Here is a 22,131-nt window from a genome sequence, read left to right as displayed (position 1 = left end):
GGTGGAGAGCACTGGTGGGGGGGGGCAGGGAAAACCAGGGGGATGGAGAGCACAGGGGGAGGGGGGAAGTGGAGAAAACTGGGGGGAACTGAAAAATCACTGAGGGGGGAGCCAGGGAGGACAGAGGGGTGGAGAGCACTGGGGGAGCCAGAGAGCATTGGGGGGAGATGAAGAGCATCGGGGGCTAAAGAGCACTGGGGGGGCTAAGAGCACTGAGGGGGGGGGCTAAGAGCACTGAGGGGGGTAGGAGCACTGAAGGCGGGGTTAAGGGCAATGGGGGGGGGGGGGGCTGGAGAGCACTGGGGGGCCAACAAAAGAAGTCATAGTTGCCAACATTTAAAAAAAATTTCCAGGGACACTTTGCAGCACAGCTATCAATTACCACACCCACTTCCCTGAAGCTCCGCCCATTCTGCATAATTAATCTTGCCTACTTATCAGATTATAGAGTCTACTCCAATATAGGGAGAATTACAGGAAATTAAAAAGGGAATTTCAAACTTAAGGCCACAGTAGCAGAGTTGGAATAAGTCGCCCATTCAGCTGCACTACTTCTGCGTAACATTTACGGGCAGCCCGATGAACAGGCGCTTCCAGAGACAATATAAATGACCTGGGACAGGCTCTGGATCTGACCCAGGGACTGTCCCAGGAAAATAGGGACAGTTGGCAAGTATGAAGAAGTTGTATAGGAAGGGGGTGGGGCAGCTGCATATAGATGAATTGACCTTTCCCTATTCTTCTTGCAGCCGCTGAGAGGAGGAGAATCAGACATTCAGCGGCTGCAGGAAGAATAGGGAAAGATGAATTCCTCCATATGCAGCTGCCCCATCCCCCTCCTATACAGCACACACAGTCGGGCACTCACCTCCTTCCCGCTGCGGCTCCGCCCCCGCCCCACGAGCAGCGTGTACTGAAAGAGCTGCCTTCTCCTTCTCACTGAGATGCGGGCAGGACACCGGCCGTACACACCCCCGCCCCCCGCTGGTACGCCACTGCCGCTGGAGGAGGGGAGGACTCTGCCACTGGAGCTTCGGCACCCCTCCTCCGTTTCAGCTCGCGGCGCCTGGGTGCGGTACACCCGCCCAGGATCGGCCCTGCAGACACAGCTCCTGAACTTCATAACCATTAGGTATATTGCCCCCTACAGGAGTAGGACACTAGGCAGAAAAATAATCTCGCTACACCTATGGGAGGTCCCAGGGGGTATACTCCCTCTCTCTAGTATAGGTACTCAGTTTAGTTACAAGCAGTGTCAGAAGAATTACAACTCCACAGAGAGGTGGAATGAGAAAATGAGAAATGAATTTTATGGTAAGTCAAAAATCCCATTTTCTCTTTCCTTCATTGACAGACACAGCTCCTGATCTTCATAACTGTTGGGGCGTCCCAAAGCAGTAATAAACATAAGGGGTGGGAACAGCAAAAAAATTCCCAAGGATAAACTGTAGCCAGACAGACAACAGGAGCTCACCTGGGGAAAAATACACCCTCAAAAAGGATCAGGTCCTCTAAACAGGAGCCTGCAAAACCTTGCAGCCAAAAGAAGCATCCTCAGATGCCAACACATCCACTTTATAAAACCGATGACCAGGTGGCCGCCTTGCAAACCTGCGTCACTGACGCCTGATGACAGAAGGCCCAGGAGGCACTAAGCGCCTGAGTAGAGTGTGCCCTGACAGGGAAAGGAGGAACCTGACCCCTGATGAAATAGGCCCGAATAACAGTTTGTCTAATCCAACTGGATATGGTCACAGAGGAAGCGGACAACTCTTTCCAAGGCCCATCCATGAGCACAAATAAGTCTGACTTTCTATAAGACTCTCCTTAGCTGCCAAGTACACCCTAATTGCCCGGACCACATCCAAGGCATGCAAGGCAATATCCTTTGGATGTTTAGGCCTGGGACACAGGGAAGGCAACACAAGGTCTTCATTTAAAGGAAAATCAGAGACATCCTCCTTTTGGAGGGACGACAGACCGGGGCAAAAAAACACCTTATCTCTGTGAATCACCAGGTAAGGTGAATGACAGGATAACATCGCCAGTTCCGACATCCTGCACACAGAGGTAATAGCCATTAAAAAAGCCACCTTCAGAGACAAGGTAAGCAAGGGAATCTCCCAAAGGTTCCCAAAGGGAGGCTTTTGGAGGACCGAAAGCACCAAATTGAGGTCCCAAGGCGGCAAAGGAGACTGCACTGGAGGAGCCAAATGTCGGACACCCTGAAGAAAGGTACACACCAGGGAAATGTGTGGCCAAGGGTTGTTGGGAGACGACCGCCAAAAACCGACACCTGGCCCTTGATGTTACTCAAGGCGATAGCAGGGCGTGGCCGGCTACCGGATGTAACATGGATGTAACACGGATGGAACACGGATGTAGCGTGGCTTCGGAGCTCCATCCTTACTGCCCAGATCCTTCTATGATCCTTGCGGACCCCGACAAGACACTTACCTGCCACGACCACCATTCCTCTCCTGATCCTCCAGGGCACCCGCGGGAATGGGGAAAATCGGCCACCCTGGCCAGGTGGCACCAGGTTTCAAGCCGCGGGCCTTCCCGCCCGCTCCATGCCAAGATGGCTCCGGCCTGCCGCATGTCCTGGGGACTCCAGCCGCGCACACCGGCAGCTCTCATTCCCACAGAGAGGGACAGTGAACCACCCGAGTCTTCTGAAACGCCAGCCACTGAGAGTAACCTGCTCTCCCCCTCACTGGGCTCCCCCGCTCCCTCAGAGCCAGATGCTCCTGCTGAAAGGCCTGAGCCCACCCTGTCTGCTATTATTGACGCTATTCAACATTGTCAGGCATCCCTCACTACCCAGATTGATTCTGTGCAGATGGACCTGTCTTTTTTGAAGCAAGATGTTCATAATCTCCGCCATAGGGTAGGGAATGCTGAGCAACGCATCAGTGATATAGAAGAGGCCCACCGTCCTATGCAAGCTACTGTGTCAGATTTACAGAGGGGCCATGTTGTTACTACTGACAAGCTCACTGATATGGAGGATCGCCTGCGGCGAAACAATTTACGTTTCCTAGGATTCCCTGAGGGGTCTGAAGGCAAAGCTCCTGAATCTTTTATGGAACAATGGCTCACTGACAGTTTTGGGGCTAGCATTTTCTCCCCATTATTCGCCATTGAAAGGGTGCATAGGGTGCCGTTGCGCCCCCTACCACCGGGGGTGCTGCCTCATCCGATTCTTATCAAGCTCCTACATTTTCAGGACAGGGAAGCTGTGCTTCGGGCCTCCAGGGACAAGGGCCGCATCTTCAACAATAGTGATGTTATCTCCATCTTTCCTGATTTTTCTGCTGCTACCCAGAAGCAAAGGGCCTAATTTCTTGCAGTTAAGAAAAGGCTACGTGACCTGCAACTGCCCTACAGTATGCTTTATCCTGCCCGTTTACGGATCATCTACCAGGGCAAAGGTCACTTCTTCCAGGATCCTCAGGAAGCGGCGCAATGGGTGGATTCGCTGGGTCGCAGATCACCTCCAAGATGATATCTGACATGCTTCTGAGCTTGGTGTCTCTCCAAGCCTCTACACCTATGTGCCTTTGTGGTCTTCTCCTCCCTGCCTCGCGGAAGTCGGGTATCTCTTCAACATTTTTATTTTTCCAGGAAGGGCACTTTTGGGATTGAGTTCTCCCTACCTTTTTGACTAAATGTCTTTCTGCTACTGGATGGGCAGATCCACGTTTCCCCCCAAGTTTTTTTCTGTTTGTTCTGGGATTTAAAGCTCTCAATTGTTGGGACCGGAGGGCCAAGTTGGGATTGGTATTTTGTTGTTTTCTTCACTTCCCTTTTTTGTGGGATCTAGTTTTATTTTCGTCTCTGGTTTTGCCATGTCTCCCGGGACTCCCATGTACTGCTTTTCCCTTTCCCTGCTGCAATGACTCCTATTATTTTCTATAGCTTCATATTGGTATTATTCGCTAAGGTATGCCATCTTGACGGTCAGGGAGCTGCCTCCTTCACTGGGGGACTCTCTGTCGCCAACAGTATTTGTTTGTCTTTTGATATGTAAAATCTACACATAATTTCTTGGAACGTCAGGGGCTTGGCTCCAGGGTTAAACGCTCTTTGGTGTTCTTGGTTCTTGGCTCTTTGGTGAGTATCTGAAACGGCATAGTCCAGCCATTATTCTTTTTCAGGAAACACACCTCCAGGGGTCCAGGGTGATGGCTCTTAAAAGGGCACATATTGTTTACGCGCTGCATTCCACCTACTCCTCCTATGCACGCGGCACTTCGATTCTAATAGCTAAATCAGCCCCTATTATGATCAAACATCTTAAAACTGACCCCTCTGGGTGCTTTATTATCCTTGTTTTTGAATTTCTTAGTAAACCATATACCTTGGCCAATGTCTACATCCCTCCGCCATTCACCAAATCACTTTTTGATCATATTCCGAGCTTGATTTTGGAAATGGCAGAGGGACCTCTTATTATTGCAGGGGACTTTAACACAGTCCTTGACAATGCACTAGATAGGTCTGGTAATGTATCTTCTCCTCACACCCCCCTATGCTCCTACTTAGACAAATTGGATCTCTTGGACGCCTGGAGGTGGAAACACGGTGGGCTTACGGAATACTCCTGTTATTCTGGCACGCATAATACATTATACCGGATTGATCTCTGCCTGCTTCCCCAGGAACTGTTGGGTCTCCTCTCGGAGATCAGGTTTCTCCCCCGGGCGGTGTCTGATCACTCTCCTTTGTTGGTGGACCTCGCCTTGGGGACTCCCCCTAATTACAAACTCTGGAGGCTGAGCCCTTTTTGGCTAGCCGACCCGGTAGTTACCAATGAAGGGCTGGCTGAGATTAATTCATTTTGGGCACTTAATGAGCAGACTGCTTCTGGGCTGACTGTATGGGATGCCTTTAAGGCGACTATGAGGGGTACTTTTTCTTCGGCCATTGGTGGCGCCAGGAAGGCCCGTCAGTCTAAATTGGCTGACGCTGAGCAGGTGCTGCACGTAGCTAAACGTCAATATACTGACGACCCCACCCCACAGAATCATGCCTCCTGGAGGTCCAGGGCCCGTGACTTGGACCTTGTCCTTATTGAACACACACAAAAAAAGCTTTTATACCAGAATCAAAGGATATTTGAACCGGGGGACAAGAACAGTTGCCTCTTGGCCTATCTTGCAAGACCGGAATACCAGCCTTGTACTATTCCTCGGATTACCAATCATGCTGGTGTTCTGGTAGAGCAAACCCCTGAAATTGTTGCAAGTTTTGTCTCCTTTTATTCATCTTTATATAGCACCTGGGCCCATTATACCATTGTTGAACTTGATGATTTTTTTATGCGATATTACTCTCCCTAAGTTGTCTGCTGAACAATCAGCCTTTTTAGATTCGCCTCTGACCCCGGATAAGATAGACAATGCTCTTGCCACATTTGCACGTAATAAGACACCTGGCCTGGATGGTTTCCCCATAGAATGGTACTTGCATTATCAGGATTTATTAGTCCCTCATTTGTTAACAGTATTTACCTGTGCCTTGAAGGAAGGATTCCTGCCGCCCTCTATGACCGAGGCTCTGATTGTTCTCATCCCTAAGCCACGTAAAGACCCTCTTCTATGTGAGTCATACCGCCCTATATCTCTGATTAATACTGATGTTAAGATTTTGGCCAAAGTCCTTGCTAGGTGTCTAAATAAGGTTGTCACGGACTTGGTGGGGGCGGAGCAGATGGGATTTATTCCCGGACGGTCCACCTCCATCAACTTGCGGAGGCTTTTTACTAACCTTCAGACTACTCATGACTCTGTGGGGTCCAGGGTTTTGTGGCCCTGGACACCCACAAGGCTTTTGACTCGGTTGAATGGCCATATTTTTTAGGGGTATTAGGGAAATTCGGTTTTGGGGATGGGTTAAGTTGGGTGAGGCTCTTATATTACCAACCCCGGGCTTGCATTAGAGTAAATAACTTTGTGTCTGGGACCTTTTCCATTTCTAGGGGTACCAGACAGGGTTGCCCCCTGTCCCCACTATTTTTTCCCCCTTCTATTGAGCCTTTAGCCGCACAGATCCGCCTTCACGCGGACATTGCGGGTTTTGTGATCAATGGCCTGGAAAAAAAGGTCTCCCTCTACGCGGATGACATGTTGGTGTATCTTGCGGATCCTTATAAGTCTCTCCTGATACTGCTTGCAGTAATTGAAAGGTTTGGTCATTTTTCAGGTTTTAGGGTGAACTGGAATAAGTCTAATCTGTTCCCCCCTGGATCCCCAGGCCTTGCCCCCCCCCCTCGCTTCATGTCCTCTTCAGGTGGTCGACAGGTTTCGGTATTTGGGGATTGAAGTTCAACTCCCCTTATCTCGATTCTTTGCGAACAATCTGGACCCCCTGGTTACCCGACTTAAGGCCTCTTTGAGGCTTTGGTCTACACTTCCCCTTACAGTGCTAGGTAAAATTTATATTTTTTAAATGATTTTCCTTCCGCCCTTCTTATATATACTGAGCAATTCTCCGGTATATGTTCCCAAGCGTCGGTTTCTGGATATAGACTTGCTCCTGACCTCATTTGTTTGGGGAGGGGGGGGTCGGGCGGCGAGGGTGGCTAGAGCTGCTTTGCAGTTGCCGGTCGCTGCGGGGGGTCTTACAGCACCCAATCCCTGACTCTATTATATTGCCTCCCAATTAGCCCATGCTTACTGGTGGTTCCATTCAGAGGAGGATAATGCCGCGGTAGCTCTGGAAGCAGCCATCCTAACTTCCTTTGAGTCACTTCAAAACTTAATACACCGTTGTGCTACTATAGGTAGGCCGAATACTACGCTACTGTCTGTCTCTTTGAGAGTTTTTGCAGAAGCAGACCTGGATAGATCCGGGTCTTCACAGATTTATTCCCCTAACGCTCCCCTTTGGCATAATCCGAGACTGCGTGAGTTTTTTGCGTCGGGATGATGGTCTCTTTTGGGCCAGGCATGGCGTGAAATCAATCTCTCACTTATATCAATGTGGTTTTTTTTGGTCCTTTGCACATATGCAATCCACCTTTGATCTAACCTCTACTGCTCACTACCGTTACTTGCAGCTGAGATACACGACGGCAGCGCAATTTGGCCTCCGCGATGTCTCACTCGACTCTTCAACTCTGGAAAACCTCCTTTCTGATTTGTCACGAGAAGCTGGTCTCTACGTATTATTCTAGACTTTTGCATTCTAAATCAAAGAGACTGGCTGCAGCGGTTGAGTCACAGTGGAGGGAGAAAATTCCGGCCCTGTCAGAAGAGGTGTGGCAAGACCTCCTTCCTGAACAAATTCCAGTTGTGATCTCCTCTAGGGATAGAGTTACACAATTGAAGTTTCTCTACAGAGCCTACTTTACTCCTACATTTTTGCATAGAATAGGTAAATTGTCATCCCCGCTCTGCTCAAAATGTAATATTGCTGAGGGTACCTTTTTCCATATTTTCTGCGAATGTCCATCTATCCGCAACTTTTGGTCCGCAGTCACTGCCTTTATTGCGGACATCACCCAGCTGCCTAATATTTGTAGCCCCCTTCGTTTTCTACTGGGGTATGTAGATGATGAAGATGCTCCTGCTCGCACTAAATTGTTTTTACGCCTGGCCTTCTTTTATGCTAGGAAGGCTATAGCACTACGCTGGAAATCTGTTGTTTCCCCTGACGTTCCATTTTGGATTTCTCTTATTAACCAAGGTCTGCCTCTCTACAAAATGACCTATGAGGCTAGAGGTTGTCCTAAAAAGTTTCGCAAAATTTGGTCCTTTTGGGTAAATTCTGACCTCACTACTTCTCCGGTTAAGGATTCTACTTAACAGATGTCATTGCAGGTTTTTTCGTTTTATTTCTGATAACCATACCCCCCTCCCCCCCCAGGTTCCTTATTATTGCTCTTCCCATGCCCCTTCTTGTTGTTCTTTTTCCTATGTATGTCATGTATCCATTGCGCCCTCTGTGGGCATCTGATGAGAGACACAGTTTTACCTTATTTCTATGTTCCTTGTCTTTTTGCACTGCAATTGTATGTTTTTTTGTCTGTTCTGTTCAATAAAGTTACCTTTAAAAAAAAAAAAAAAAAAGTTACTTAACACCAATTTTTGTTCAACCTCTCGTTGAAGGAAGGTCAAGATCCGAGCCACCGAGAAGGAGCGAGGAAGAACTTCAAGAGACTCACACCACGCAATGTACATCTTCCACATATGATGGTAGATCTTCCTAGAAATAGATTTCCTAGCTTTTAACAGTGTAGGAATCACTGACTTAGACCAACCTCATCCTTCAGCACCTGCCGTTCAACAGCCAAGCCGTAAAAGCCAGCATCTGTAAAGCAGGATGGAAGATTGGCCTTGGGACAGCAGATCCTCCCTGAGAAGAAGCCTTCAAGGAATGTCGGTGACCAGCCGCACCAGATTGGCATACCAAGCCCGACTAAGCCAGTCCAGTGCCACTAAGATGACCAAAATCCCTTCTGCCTGTAAGATTCTGGTACCTTTGGTACCCTTATTTACCATTTTCCTTTCAAAACATTGCGTCCCACCTTTCTAGTTAGGTGGAACGATACACCTTTAAGACTGATGACGTCATCGCTGAGCGGCTATTTCAATCGCCAGCGTTCTCTCTCACGTTGTTCGTTCAATGTGTGTCTACATGCTCACAAGCCTTGTCTTGCTGTCGGAACCTCCAGCTATTTGCCTTTACCTGGAACAGACCGGAACCTCGCAACTGATCCCGTATCTCGCTACCGGATCACTCCCTTACTACTGGACCACTCTACTTACTAAACCTTACTAGTGATAAGTACCCCACAGGGGAATCCTCCATAACTAACTTACACTATCATCTTCTGCACATTAAGGACTGTTACTATCTATGCATACCAATTCTACCATCTGCACTGTTACATAGATTGCTAGCTCTTGAGTCTACTACCATCTATCCTTGCACTGGGTTAGTCTATCCTGTCTATGTCATCTGCTGTCCTTACCACCTGTTACCATACATGATTACTAACCTATCTGCATTCTACCTATTACCATCTACTACTCTCCTGAACATTACTATCAAGTGCTTACCATTACTGTCACTGCTCACACCTGTCCCTTCAGCACATCACCTCCATACTATCATATACATCCTATCACTCCAGGAGCATCTTATTGAGTGTGTGTATATCTGTATGCTGAAGCAGACAGGCCCACAGTGATGAGTCTGGAGAGTTGGATCTGGTATTCCAACACATCTCTACATGACTACTGAGTGGAGATTCTGCAGCTGCAAATCCAGCTTACAATAAAAACGCAGGAGCGTTACACTGCCTCAATCCTGTGTAGAAATCTTGGCAGAAGCTTGAGAGGGGGGGGGGGGGCACCAGCGTATCTGTGGCATCTGCCAGAGGATCCCGTGACAAAGCCACAAACCTCTGCACCTTTATATTGAGCTGAGACACCAACAGATCCACCTCAGGGATGCCCCACCGGAGACACAACTGATGAAACCCCTCCAGATGAAGGGACCACTCCCCTTGGTCCAACGCCTGCCAACTGAGGTAATCTGTTTACCAGGTTTCCACCTCCCTGCCAATGTATACCCCTGGAACCAACTGTTCTGCCCACCTTAGAATGCCGGCTACCGCCAGAGCCGCAAGGACACTTCTTGTGCGCCCCTGATGATTGACATAAACCACGGCTGTGGCATTGTCTGATTGAATGCGCACTGGACATCCCTGAAGACAATCTGTCAAATGGTCCAGACACAGTCTGATTGCTTGGAGTTCCAACACATTGATCGGTAGTCTGGACTCTTCCAGTGTCCAGAATCCCCTGAGCAGAATGTTTGCCGAGGAAGCCTCCCCAGTCGAACAGGCTGACATACTTGGTGATCACTGTCCAATACAAAGGGAGGAAAGATATTCCCCAAACGAAGCACTGGAGAATGAAGCAACCATATCAATTACTCTTTTGTTCCCCGGCTCAGCCGGATCCGATTGTCCAGAGACTGCAGAGTCATGTCCAATTTGGCCAGAATCTCCCTTTGCAAAAACCTTGTATGGAACTGTGCAAACGGAACTGTGCAAACGGAACTGCCTCTAAAAAAAAAAGGTAGACACCATCAGGTCCAGCACCCACATGCAAGTCCAGAGGGATGGCCATCTGCTGAATAGCAGGAGACTAATTGCAGCCTGCAATTTCTGAAGTTTGTCCAGAGGAAGGAGCACTCTGGCTAAGGCAGAGTCAGACCCAAATAGTTCAGCTTTGTTAACGAACCAGAGCAGACTTCTGAAAATTCAGAATCCAGCCAAACTCCCGCAGAGTTGGTATGGTGATATTCAGGTTGTCCACCAGAGCAGTAGGAGACTCCGCTCGCAGATGGAGGTCGTCCAAGCAGCCCAGTACCGCAATTCCCCGTCGGCGTTACAAAGCTAGCACCAGGACTAACACTTTTGTGAAGACTCGAGGAGCAGAAGCGAGACCATACAAGAAGCGAGTAACACCACAAACAGATAATGCTCAATGCTCCTCTCCCATGGCAAAGCAGAGGAAGCACTGGTGACTGGCGCATATTTGAATGTGAAGGTAAGCATCCTTTATGTCGATAGAGGCAAGAAAATCCCTGACCCAGGGATGCCACCACCGTGCGACTTGACTCCATTCTGAACCTCTGCCTCCTGTGCAAATGGGACAGCTTCGAAGGTCGAGACAATCAGACCCAGGGTCCTCATGCAAGCCTGCAAGGAGGACTGATCAGCCTCCATCAGCAACCTGACCGCCCCTTGCAACGTCTGAAGCTTGTCTAAGGGAAGGAAGACCCTCCCCAGAGCAGAGTCGAGGATCAGCCCCAGATAGGTGACCAGCACAGACAGATTCAGGGCAGATTTGGGGACATTGATCATCCACCCGAATTCCTGAAGGGTCCCAATGTGATGGAGACATTGTTCAGCAGATCCAAATGGGAAACTGTTCACAACAGGAGATTGTCTAGATACCCCACAATGGAGATACCTCGTTGACGCAACAAGGCCAGCACAGGCGCTAGGACCTTGGTAAAAACTCTGGGAGCCAAGGCAAGACCATAGGATAATGCCACAAATTGAAAGTGATCCTCTGCCACCACAAAGCAGAGGCATCACTGCTGTCCTTCGAATATAGGGACGTGGAGATACCCATCTCTGAGATCGATGGAAGCCATAAAATCCCCGATTCAAAAATGCCACCACCGACCAAATGGACTCCATTCGAAACTTCTGCACCCGCACAAAGCAGTTGAGAGCCTTGAGGTCCAGGATTGGACACACTTCGCCCTCCGTTTTGGGCACAGTGGACAGGTTTGAATAGAAACCTCAAGAGCGTTCCTGTTGGGGAACTGGCGCAATCACCCCTTGAGCCAGGAGATCTCGCACAGCCTCCCGCAGATCCTTTAAACGCTCCGGAGACAGGTGAAGATTTGACTGAAAGAACCGGTCACCTGGCTGGGGCTGGAATTCAATCTTGTACCCAGAACAAACCAGCTCACGAACCCAATCGTCCTAAATGAAGTCCAGGGTTCCTGAAAGAAGCGCAGACGTCCCCCCACCCGAGCCGGGTGATGGCACCCCTTCATGCTGAAGAGGACTTGTCTGCTGCAATGGACTGACTGGCCTTGGTCTTACCCCAGGGCTTTTAGCACCTCCAGAAGTTCTGCACGGCTTACCTTTTTCTTGCTGAGGCACGAAAAAACATTTGTGAGCAGAAAAAAAAAAATAAAAAAAAAAAGGACCCCGCTTAGGGTGTCTTACCCTTGGAAGATTGAGGATGAAGAGTACTCTTCCTGTCAGTCAGTCCCTTGATCAACTCATCCAATGAGTTGCCAAATAACCTGCCTCCCAGAAAGGGGAGATCAGCTAAGGCCTTTTTAGAAGCTTGGTCAGCCGACCAGTTCTTCAACCAAACCATGCGTCTTAAAACAATGCCCACGGCCGAGACCCTGGCCACCAGGGGAGCCACATCCATAGACACATCACACAGGAACACCAGAGTCTGGATCACTTGGTCCAACAGTTCTGGAGGGACAGCCTTGGGGTCCAAATACTCACAACCCCCTAATCTATTCCATCACAGTCTGTGAAACCAACACAGACACAAAAAACGCTTTAAAAATGGAACCCGCCAGCACATGAAGATGGCGGGAAAGGGATTCTACCCGCCTGTCCACTGGATTAGTAAAAACTGGGGAATCCTCCACAGGCACAAGGGTGAATTTGTTTAGGCGCCACTAACACGTACTTAACGCGCGGGCATTGGTCATTCACACTATCGTGAAAGGTTTCGGGACAAGGGAAAACCTTGCCAGATTTCTTAGACTTTTGGGAGCCAAAAGCCAACCGCGTTCCTGCCGGCGTGGGCTTATCAGCCAATTTTTAAGTATCCCACACTGAAATAATTAGGGCTTCCACTAAGGCTCCTTCCCGCGCTGCAGCTGAAGAAGACAGGTCCTCTTCACCATCTGACTGCGAGGGCAGAGACCCCTCAGGTAGGGGGGGGCGTCCCCATCAGCCTCTGTATCAGAGGACACCTCCGTAGAAGGAGAAGGCAGTGGAACCTTTTTCATGACTAAATCAACTTTTGTCGCCAGGCTTTACAGGGCAGCTGAAATCAAGGCCAGAAACTGCGATCCGCACTGTCCGGGAGTCGCACAGAGTGGGTCAGTGGGTGATTTCCCAGTTTGGGACTCCATAGTGCAAATCGCAAAAAACGGAGTACTGTCGCTTTAAGAGCACTGATCGTGGTATCTACCACCGATCGCAGCGGTCTGCAGGGAACCCCTTTAAACCAAACTGATAGCAGAAAGTGTAAGGATATGCCCGCAGACACCCCCAATACATTACCTCAGACACATTTCCTCTCCTGAATCTACCACAGCATGGAGAGAAAAGCAGGAAGTGACCGTTGCACAGCAGCAGGAAATGACCACACAGGAAGTGATGTCGTCTGATAGGGAAACACTGCCGAGTATAGCACCAGGGCTACACAAAGATGGACGCCCATAGAAAACAATAGGATGCTAGAGGGAAATTGGCTGCCCCATACAAGTCTATGGGGAAAAAAAATGTAATTGCCCACATTTAAGATGGCCGCGCCCACAGCGCACCATGCGGCTAGGGACCGACACATGAAGGCCTCAGGAACCACCACAGGGACCAGCAAGCCCTAAGTACCATGTCACCCCCCCTCATAGCACCAGAGCTTACCAGACACACAGCCCCCACAGGGAAGGACACACAGACCGGGTAGACCAGAGGGATCTCTTGGGAGGCACAAATCCCATTATCCCCAGGGGAGGGCCCACATCCCCCCAAGGCCAGCAGGGGAAAGGGGGGAACATTTACTCACCATACCATGTACCGGGTGGGCTCCTCTCTGGGCAGACCACCTCCCACCCGAAGTGGGGGTGCTGCCAGTCGATGGGTACGCTGCAACTAAGGGCATTCAAGATCGAATAATCCCGGCGAGGCATCTGCTTGCAGGCTCGCCCCCCTCTGGACCAGGGGGCACCGTCGTGACTAGGCCTAGGTCAGAACTTTAACCTGCTGACGCTCGTAGGCCAGACTGGGTGGACCATAAGGATCTAAATGATCCAATGCAAAGCCCCAGCCAGCATCGCTGCTTGTAGATTGCCAGGAAAAGTCTTCCCTGAACCCTAGCTAGCAAGTGAGTAGAGATAAACAAAAGAAAATATTCTGAAAAGAATAAAAAGACTGAGACCGGAGTCCCAGCAGGAAACCTAGGTCTTATTCCTTCTTTAGGAAGAAAAACGGATGTGCTGGATTGTGCAGTGGGCGTTTATGCCTAGAGGGACAGCCCCCTGGGCATGTGTATTCAAATTTTACTGCCTAGACTACTCCTGATGGGAGGAGCATAAACCACTCAGCTCATGGAGATAAGGCTGGATCTGTCAACGGACGATAGAGAAAACCTAAATTAGACTTACCGGTGACGGTATTTCCAAGAGCCTTTCAGGACAGCACCTGGAGAGAGCGCAGCTCCACCCATTTTAACAGCGCACCTCGACTGTGCCTCAGTTATAGGGTATCCTCCGACATGCTGGAAAACATAATGAAACATAACAACCAACACAGGTTAATATTGTTAATACAATAACACAGAAAAAACCAGGGAGGGTAGTTGCTGCTGTCCTGAAAGGCTCTTAGAAATACAGTCACCGGTAATTCTAACTTAGGTTTTCTCCAATCGCCTTTCAGGACAGCACCTGGAGAGGATAAGTGAGTAACTTACACCTAGGGTGGGACTACAGCTTGCAGAACCTTTCTGCCAAAAGCCTGATCCGTGGCTGACAACAGGTCCAACCTGTAGTGTCTAAGGAAGGTCGAGAAGCTAGACCAGGTAGCTGCTTTGCATATCTGTTCAGGCGAAGCACCAGCCCTTTCAGCCCATGAAGTTGCCACTGACCTTGTGGAATGTGCCACAACACCTTCTGGAGGTTCTTCCCCCCTGGGCCAAATAAGCTTGCTCAATAGCCCATCTAAGCCATCTTCCTAGAGTACTTTTGGATGCTTTTTCTCAGTTATGAGGACCCAAAAAGAGCACAAATAAAGCATTTGTTTTCCTGATTTCCTTGGTTACAGAAAGGAAATGAAGAAGACATCTTCTTACATCCAGTGTATGGAAAGCCTCCTCTTGTGTGTTAGAAGGCGTCGAGGAAAAAGTTGGGAGCACAATTTGCTGGGTACGGTGAAAATTGGAGACAACCTTTGGAAGAAAAGCTGGATCTGTACCGAGTACTACTCGATCCGGAAATACTGACAAAAAAGGATCCGCAACTGAAAGGGCCTGAATTTCACTAATTCTTCTGGCCGAGGTGATAGCTATCAAAAAGATTGTTTTCAGAACTAAATTCATCAAAGGAACTTCTTCCAAAGGTTCAAACGGAAACTTGGTTAACCCCTGTAAAAATGATGGATAGATCCCATCTAGGGAACACTTTGAGGGCTACTGGTCTATTGCGGGCTAATGCCCTAAAAAATCTTATAATTAAAGTCTCTTGAGATAATGTTCTCTCAAAAAAAACCGAAAGAGCCGCCACTTGGTTTTTAAGGGTGCTTGCTGCCAGGCCCAACTCCATTCCCTCATGGAGAAATTCCAGCACTGAAATTAAATTCAAAAGTTCATACTTCTTAATGGAACACCATGAATTATACTATTTCCAAACCTTCATATGAATGTCCCTGGTTACCTTCTTCCTACTGGAGAGAAGGGTAGCAATGAGCTTCTCAGAAAGACCCCTGGCCCTTAAAAGGTCTTCCTCAGAAACCACGCTGTCAACTGAAGTCGATCTGATTCCGGATGATTCAGGGTCCCCTGTATCAGAAGATCCCTTCTGGACGGAAGCTTCCACGGTGGTTTTGAGGCTAGATTTAGCAATAGAGCAAACCAAGGCCTTTTTGGCCAGAAGGGCGTGATCAGAATTAGATCTGTGGACTCTTCCTTGAATTTCCTGAGAACCAGTGGTATTAGCTGGAAAGGAGGGAATGCATAACACAGGGGGAAGTCGCAATGATGAGCGAGAGCATCCAGACCCCAAGCCTGATCCTCCCTGTGGAGGGAAAAGAATTTCACAACCTTGGTGTTTTGTTGGCTGGCGAACAGATCTATGTGGGGAAATCCCCAAGCTTCTGTAATCATTGTAAAAACTTCCTGATTCAAACCCCATTCTGCCTCTACCACTTTTCTTCTGCTTAGCAGATCTGCCAGGAGGTTCTGCGACCCTTTTAGGTGAATCGCTGTTAAAGAGGCGACGTTTTGCTCTGCCCAGGAAAGCAGCTGCATCGCCAAATCTGAGAGATTTCTGCTCCTTGTTCCCTCGTTTTGAAACACAAGCCACTGCGGTTATGTTGTCCGAAAGGATCTGGACATGTTGATCCCTGATCACTTCCTGAAGACCCAGAAATATAGCCTTCAACTCTCTCCAGTTGGATGACCTTCTGGTTTCCGGTTTGGACCAGGTCCCCTGTACTGTCCGACCGTCTAGATGGGCTCCCCATCCCCAGGCGCGGGCGTCTGTGGTCAGCCATTTGTTCCGGGGAAAGGACCACATCAGACCCTTCTCCAAATTCCTGGTATCTCTCCACCACCAAAGAGCTCTTTTTGCTTTTTTGGTAATTTTGTTGGGTTTGTCCAGAGTTTCCAGATGTGACCACTTCTGTAGGATGTCCCTCTGAAGGAGACGGGAATGGAATTTTGCCCATTGAACAGCTGAGATGGATGCGGTGAGTAGGCCCAGAGCCGCCATAGCGGACCGGACTGACACCTGGGCATTGGTCTGCATTTGAGCGACTGCAGCCTGTACCTTTAAGATTTTCTCTTGAGGCAGAAAAACTCTTTGAAGGACCAAGTCTAACGTGTACCCCAAAAACCTTATCCTCTGGGAAGGCACTAGATTGGACTTCTCTAGATTTAGAAGCCATCCCAGGCTCTCTAGATGGACTCGTCTCTTGAAGGTGTGGCAAACACTGACTGTTGGAATCCGCAAAGATCAGGAGATCGTCTAGGTATGGGACGATGGAGACCCCCCTCAGTCTCAGCGGCTGCAGGGCTTCTGCCATCACCTTGGTGAACACCCTTGGGGAGGAGGAAAGACCGAAGGGAAGGGCCCTGAATTGGAAATGCCAGACTGAATCCCCCAGATTGACCGCCAATCTCAGAAACTTCTGACAGGATAGGTTTATCGGGACATGCAGATAGGCGTCCCTTAAGTCCAACAGAACCATGAAGAATCCTGGGGACAGTAGCTTGGTTACCGAATAAATGGTGTCCATTCTGAAATGTTTGTATCTGATTGATTTGTTTAAAATCTTTAGATTTAAAATCAACCGATACTTGCCCGAGGGCTTTTTCACCAGAAAAATGTGTAAATAGAATCCCCGACCCTCCTGACCCCTGGGAACTTGGGTGAGGACCTCTTGAGAAATCAACTCTTCTAAAAGAGATATCATTGCAGAGGCTCTTTCCCGATCTCTTGGAAGTAGAGTCATCCAAAACCTGCTTGGAGGGGTTCTTGAGAATTCGAGACTGTACCCCTGAGCCACAATGTTCTTCACAAATGGGCTTGAGGATACTTCTTCCCACTGTGGGAGAAACCCTAACAATCTCCCCCCCCCCCCCCCCCCCACTGGGAGAGGAATGTCACTTGTTTTTTGTAGACTGTTCAGGTGGTTTGAACAGTATACCACCTCTTCCTCTCTGAGGACCACTGTTCTCTGGTCCTGATCTCTAGTTCTTTGGGCTTGCTGAAGAGGACGAAAATTTTTCTTGGGTGGTGGTTTCTTCTTGGAAGGAAAAGCCTTTTTCCTATCCGCCGTTCTATCCAGGATAGCTTCCAGGTCCGGACCAAAGAGCAGGTCTCCTGAAAACGGTAAACCACAGTCTGACCTTAGAGGTCGAGTCACCCGACCAAGTTTTCAGCCAAATTGCACGCCTGGCTGAGTTCACCAGAGCCGACGATCTTGCTGCCATTTTAATTGATTCGGCTGAGGCGTCAGCCATATACTTTATGGCCTTAATGAGCAGTGGGAAGGATTCAAGAAGGTCTTTCCTAGCCGTTCCAGCCTCCACATGCCCCCTGAGCTGTTCTAACCAGCATTCTAAGTTTCTGGCTACCACTGTGGAAGCCATGGCCGGTCTAAGGCTGGATGCAGAAGAATCCCAAGCCTTTTTAAGGAGGGAGTCTGCCCTTTTATCCATAGCATCCTTCAGAATCCCCATGTCTTCAAACGCCAGATCTGTTTGGCGTGAAACCTGAGAAAAAACAGCGTCCACCTTGGGTTTCTTATTCCAGGAATGTGCTTCATCCTCCTCAAAAGGAAACCTTCTCTTTAGGGATTTAGAGAAAAAGGGGCCCCTCTCAGGATCCTTCCATTCACTTTTGATTGAATCCGTAAGGACCTTATGGACCGGGAAGACCCTGTGCTTGGTTTGATCTAGACCCTGGTACATTTTGTCGTGCACTGACATCTGTACTTTTTCTCCTGGAATTTCCAAGGTAGTATACACAGCTTTAAGGAGTTCATCCACTTCTTCTAAAGCCAATTTATATCTAGATGATGTAGTCACTTCCTCAGTCTCTGAGGGAGAGTAAAGTACTAGCCCTTTCTTCCTCTGTCATAAGCTTCAGCTGACTTAGAGGTGGATGCTTGGGAAATTGCCCATACATTTTGCTGTCAATCTGTCTGGGGAGCTGATCCCTTAGATAATAGGGAGCGGACAGAAGTTAAAGTATCCTTAAGCTCTTGAACAGAGGAAAAAAGATCACTACTCTGCTGCTGGGCTGTTTCTTCTTTTAACAAGTCAGCTATGCATGTTCTGCAAAGTGGCTTAGGCCAGGTATCCTTAAGAGGATTTTTGCAAGAAGGGCACTTCCTTGATGTTTCTGAAGCCCTGGCTTTAACTGTGGCTTTGACCTAAGAGAAAACACACCAGAAACCACCTATCAGTTAACTATCTAGCCATGCTGACAAATCTACAAACAGCCCCCAGACAGAACAGAAAATCCTGCAAGACTGAGGACAAACACCTTCGTCTGCAGGGCAGGCTCCAAAGGAGGAACAAATAAACTTTAAGCCCAATAGTAGAAGAAAAAAGAGGCACCCCTGTACCTCTCTTACCTGGGCTGGGCCGGTGCCGACGGAGCCTGCTTCCGCCGACGATGCGGTTCTGTCCTCCATTGCAGAGCCTGTAGCAAGCTGGACAGATACTCCCCGCAAGAGGTATATTTAAAAATATCCGCTTCCCGCGTCCCCCACTGGAGACCGGAAGCGGAAGCACCGACCTCCGACCTGCCGCCGCCCTCTGCGCTTCCAGTGGCTGGAACCAGCGCCACCACGCCCCCGCCGGAAGTCCCGCCTACCTAGCCTGACGTCCCCCGGCAGCCGGGACCGACAAATTCGGAAGGAGAAACTTCCCGCCTGGGCTGCCGACCAGCCCGATCCACGCGGACCCCCGGCGCACAGGCGAGATCCTCCAGCAAGGCTCTGCTCCCCTGAGCTCGAAAGGACGGCCGCTCCGGAACAACCCCTTTGTCCTCAGGGAGGGGTGCTGGGATGGTCTTTAAAAGATGAGGAACACTCGGGGTAAATCCACCCTGCTCCACCTGGAGAGAGCGCAGCCCCACACACCGGTTCCATGCAGTGTCTCTCCATGGTGGAGGAAACACAAAAACTGAGGCATGGTGGAAGAGGTGGAGCTTTTAATCTTGCAGTGTTTCCTGTTAAAATGGGTGGAGCTGCACTCTCTCCAGGTGCTGTCCTGAAAGGCGATTGGAGAAAACGGAATTTTTGTAAAATCTTACCGTAAAATTCCTCTGAGTCCTCCGACAGTCGCCGCCCACTCACAAGTCTTCACCAATGGGTATTGACCTTTGCTCCGCAGGAGTAGCTAGGCACAAGATTTGTTAGTAACAAAAGCTTTTAGCATAGACACACCCCTAGGGGCTGTCCCACTAGTCAATACCTCCCTGCACCAGCATTCCCAACTCAGTTTGGTAGCATAGCAGTAAGAGTACACAAAAACCCCAAAAGAGGGGCGGGGGACGGCGACTGTCGGAGGACTCAGAGAAAGGAATTTTACAAAAATTCAGTTTTCTCTTACGTCTTCCAACAGTCACCGCCCACTCACAAGTCTTCACCAATGGGATGTCCCAAAGCAGTGTAGACATGAGGGGTGGGAGACGCAGCCGCAGAAGAGCAACGCAGCACCCACAGCCGAGAAGGAACCTTACACACCGTAAGAGAACCAGCTGGGCAACAGGAAAGTGCTCAACAGGAGCAACAACCCAGGAAAACAAGTAACCCAGGGGTGAAACACCCCCACAGCCAAAGACCCATAAACAAGGGTCCCTATAGCACTGCCGCACAGAGAACTTGCGGCCAAAAGGAAGGCATCGGCTGATGCCCAAACACCCATCTTATAAAAAGTGGAGAAGGTGTGCACGGACGCCCAAGTTGCATCCTTGCACATCTGGGCCACCAAGGCCCGAAGCCGGAAGGCCCAAGACGTACACATAGATCAGGTAGAGTGCACCTCAACAGGGAAGGGTGGAACCCGTTCCTGCAAGTATAGGCCAGAACAATGGACTGTCAGATCCATTTGGCCGCAGACGCCGCCATGCCCTTCCGAGGACCCTCAGGAAGGACAAGGAGGAAATCCGACTCGCGAAAAGATATAGTGGACGACAGGGGAAACCCAGAGCGTCCTGACAACATCCAAGGAAGGCAAAGCAACCCCCTAGGATGCACGGGCTTCGCACAGAGCGAAGGCACGACAATGTCCTCACCAAGGTGAAAGCCAGAGACACCTTAGGGAGTAATGACGGGTGAGGTCACAAGACCACCTTACCCTTGTGAACCACCGAGTAGGGAGAACGGCAGGACAATGCCGCCAACTCTGACACCCTGCGAGCCGAAATTATCGCCATTAAAAAAGGCAACCTTTTCAGACAGCAGAGACAAACGATATCCCCTTGAAGTTGTCAAAGGGGACACGCTGCAACACGGACAGAACCAAGTCCGAGTCCCACGGAGGTAAGGGCCCCCTCTGAGGAGGGGCCAAAAGACGCACACCTCGAACAAAGGTGCGAATGAGAAATGAGACGCCATAGGGCACCGAAAAAGAACAGCCAGTGCAGAAACCTGGCCCGTTATCGTGGCCAGCGCCAAAAGCTGGACCACACCAGTCTGAAGGAAAGCCAACACTCTCGACACGGAGCATGAGCGAGGGGAGAACCCCCTGGACACATACCAGGCAAAGTACGCTTTCCAAGCACGGTAATAAACATTACCAGACAAGGCTTTTTAGCCGTGAGTAGAGAAGGAAGGACCTCAGGGGAGAGACCCCCGTCCACAGGACCTGGCTTCCAACAGCCAGGACGTTACAGCCAGCGACTGTAAAGCAGGAAGGAAGATCGGTCAACGAGACAGAAGGGCTTCCCGCAGTGGCGTCACGGAGGCACGACAGCCAGATGAACGATGTCCGTGTACCAGGACCGGCGAGGCCAGTCCGGTGCCATCAGAAACACCATGTGCGGTTTTCAGGCCAACCTGTGAAGGAGCCTGGATCGCAACTGAAGTGGAGGAAAGGCATACATCAGCCGATACTGATGCCAAGGTGCCACTAACGCGTCCGAGGCGGCCGCCCCAGGAACGCGCGTGCTTGCCACAAACCTTTCCCCCAGGTTGTTCAGCCGAGACGCGAAACAGATCCACATCCGGGGATCCTCACCTCGTGCACAGCATCTGAAAGATTTCCGGGTGTAGGGACCAATCCCCCTGGTCCAGGGTCTGGCGGCTCAGATAATCGACCTGCCAGTTCCCCACCCCCAGAATGTGAACTGTCGTGAACGCCGGGACGTGAGTTCCGGCCCAGGACAGAATGTCGGTCACTTCCCGGGCCGCTCGGGCACACCTGGTGCCTCCTTGGTGGTCGACGTAAGCCACCGCGGTGGCATTGTCCGTCTGAACCCGAACCATACGGCCCTGAAGTCGTTCCGACCACTGGAGAAGGCAAAGCTGTATCGCTCCCAAGTCCAGAATGCTGATCGGAAGGGAGGATCCCTCCTCCTACCAAGTTCCCTGGGCAAACAGGTTGCCCAGAACACCACCCCAGCCCGACAGACTGGCAGCCATGGTGACCACCGTCCATAGCAACGGACGAAAAGACTTGCCCCCCGACACAGCCGGGGACTGGAGCCACCACAGAAGATCTCTTCTGGTTCGGCGCTCAACGAAACCCTCAGATCCCAAGACTGAGGACGCATTTTCCACTTGGCCAGAATCTCCACTTGGGGAGACCGGGTGTGAAACCCAATCAAAGGGAATCGCCTCGAAGGCCGAGACCACTAACCCCAGGCACCGCATACAGGTCCTGAGTGAGAAGGAACGGGTGTCCCGGAGGGAGCTGACCTCATCCTGAAGAGTCCGGAGTTCTCCCTCTGGCAGGAACACTCCAGCATGAGCAGAGTCCAGAACCATTCCCCGATAGGGAAAGCGAAAAGGAGACAGCATCGACTTCGGAACGGTGATGGTCCAACCGAACTCCTGAAGCGCCTGTACCGTAGTGGACAGAGCATTCAGCAGGCTCTGACTGACACTCG

At 50.1% G+C, this 22,131-nt stretch overlaps 1 pseudogene across 1 annotated transcript; it reads right to left on the bottom strand.

Moving 5' to 3' along the window:
- Positions 1 to 16,463: 16,463 nt before the first annotated feature.
- LOC309552690 lies at positions 16,464 to 18,074 on the bottom strand (annotated as a pseudogene). The gene is made up of 2 exons: positions 17,176 to 18,074; positions 16,464 to 17,065 (listed from the first exon to the last, which is right to left on the bottom strand). The product of its transcript is annotated as an uncharacterized misc_RNA (transcript).
- Positions 18,075 to 22,131: the final 4,057 nt, after the last annotated feature.

This window comes from Pelophylax lessonae, assembly GCF_965119305.1.
Source record: "Pelophylax lessonae genome assembly, chromosome: 4".
Lineage (NCBI taxonomy): Eukaryota > Metazoa > Chordata > Amphibia > Anura > Ranidae > Pelophylax > Pelophylax lessonae.
The sequence above is the reverse complement of the archived record's forward strand: the minus strand, read 5'-3'. Positions and strand labels throughout refer to the sequence as shown.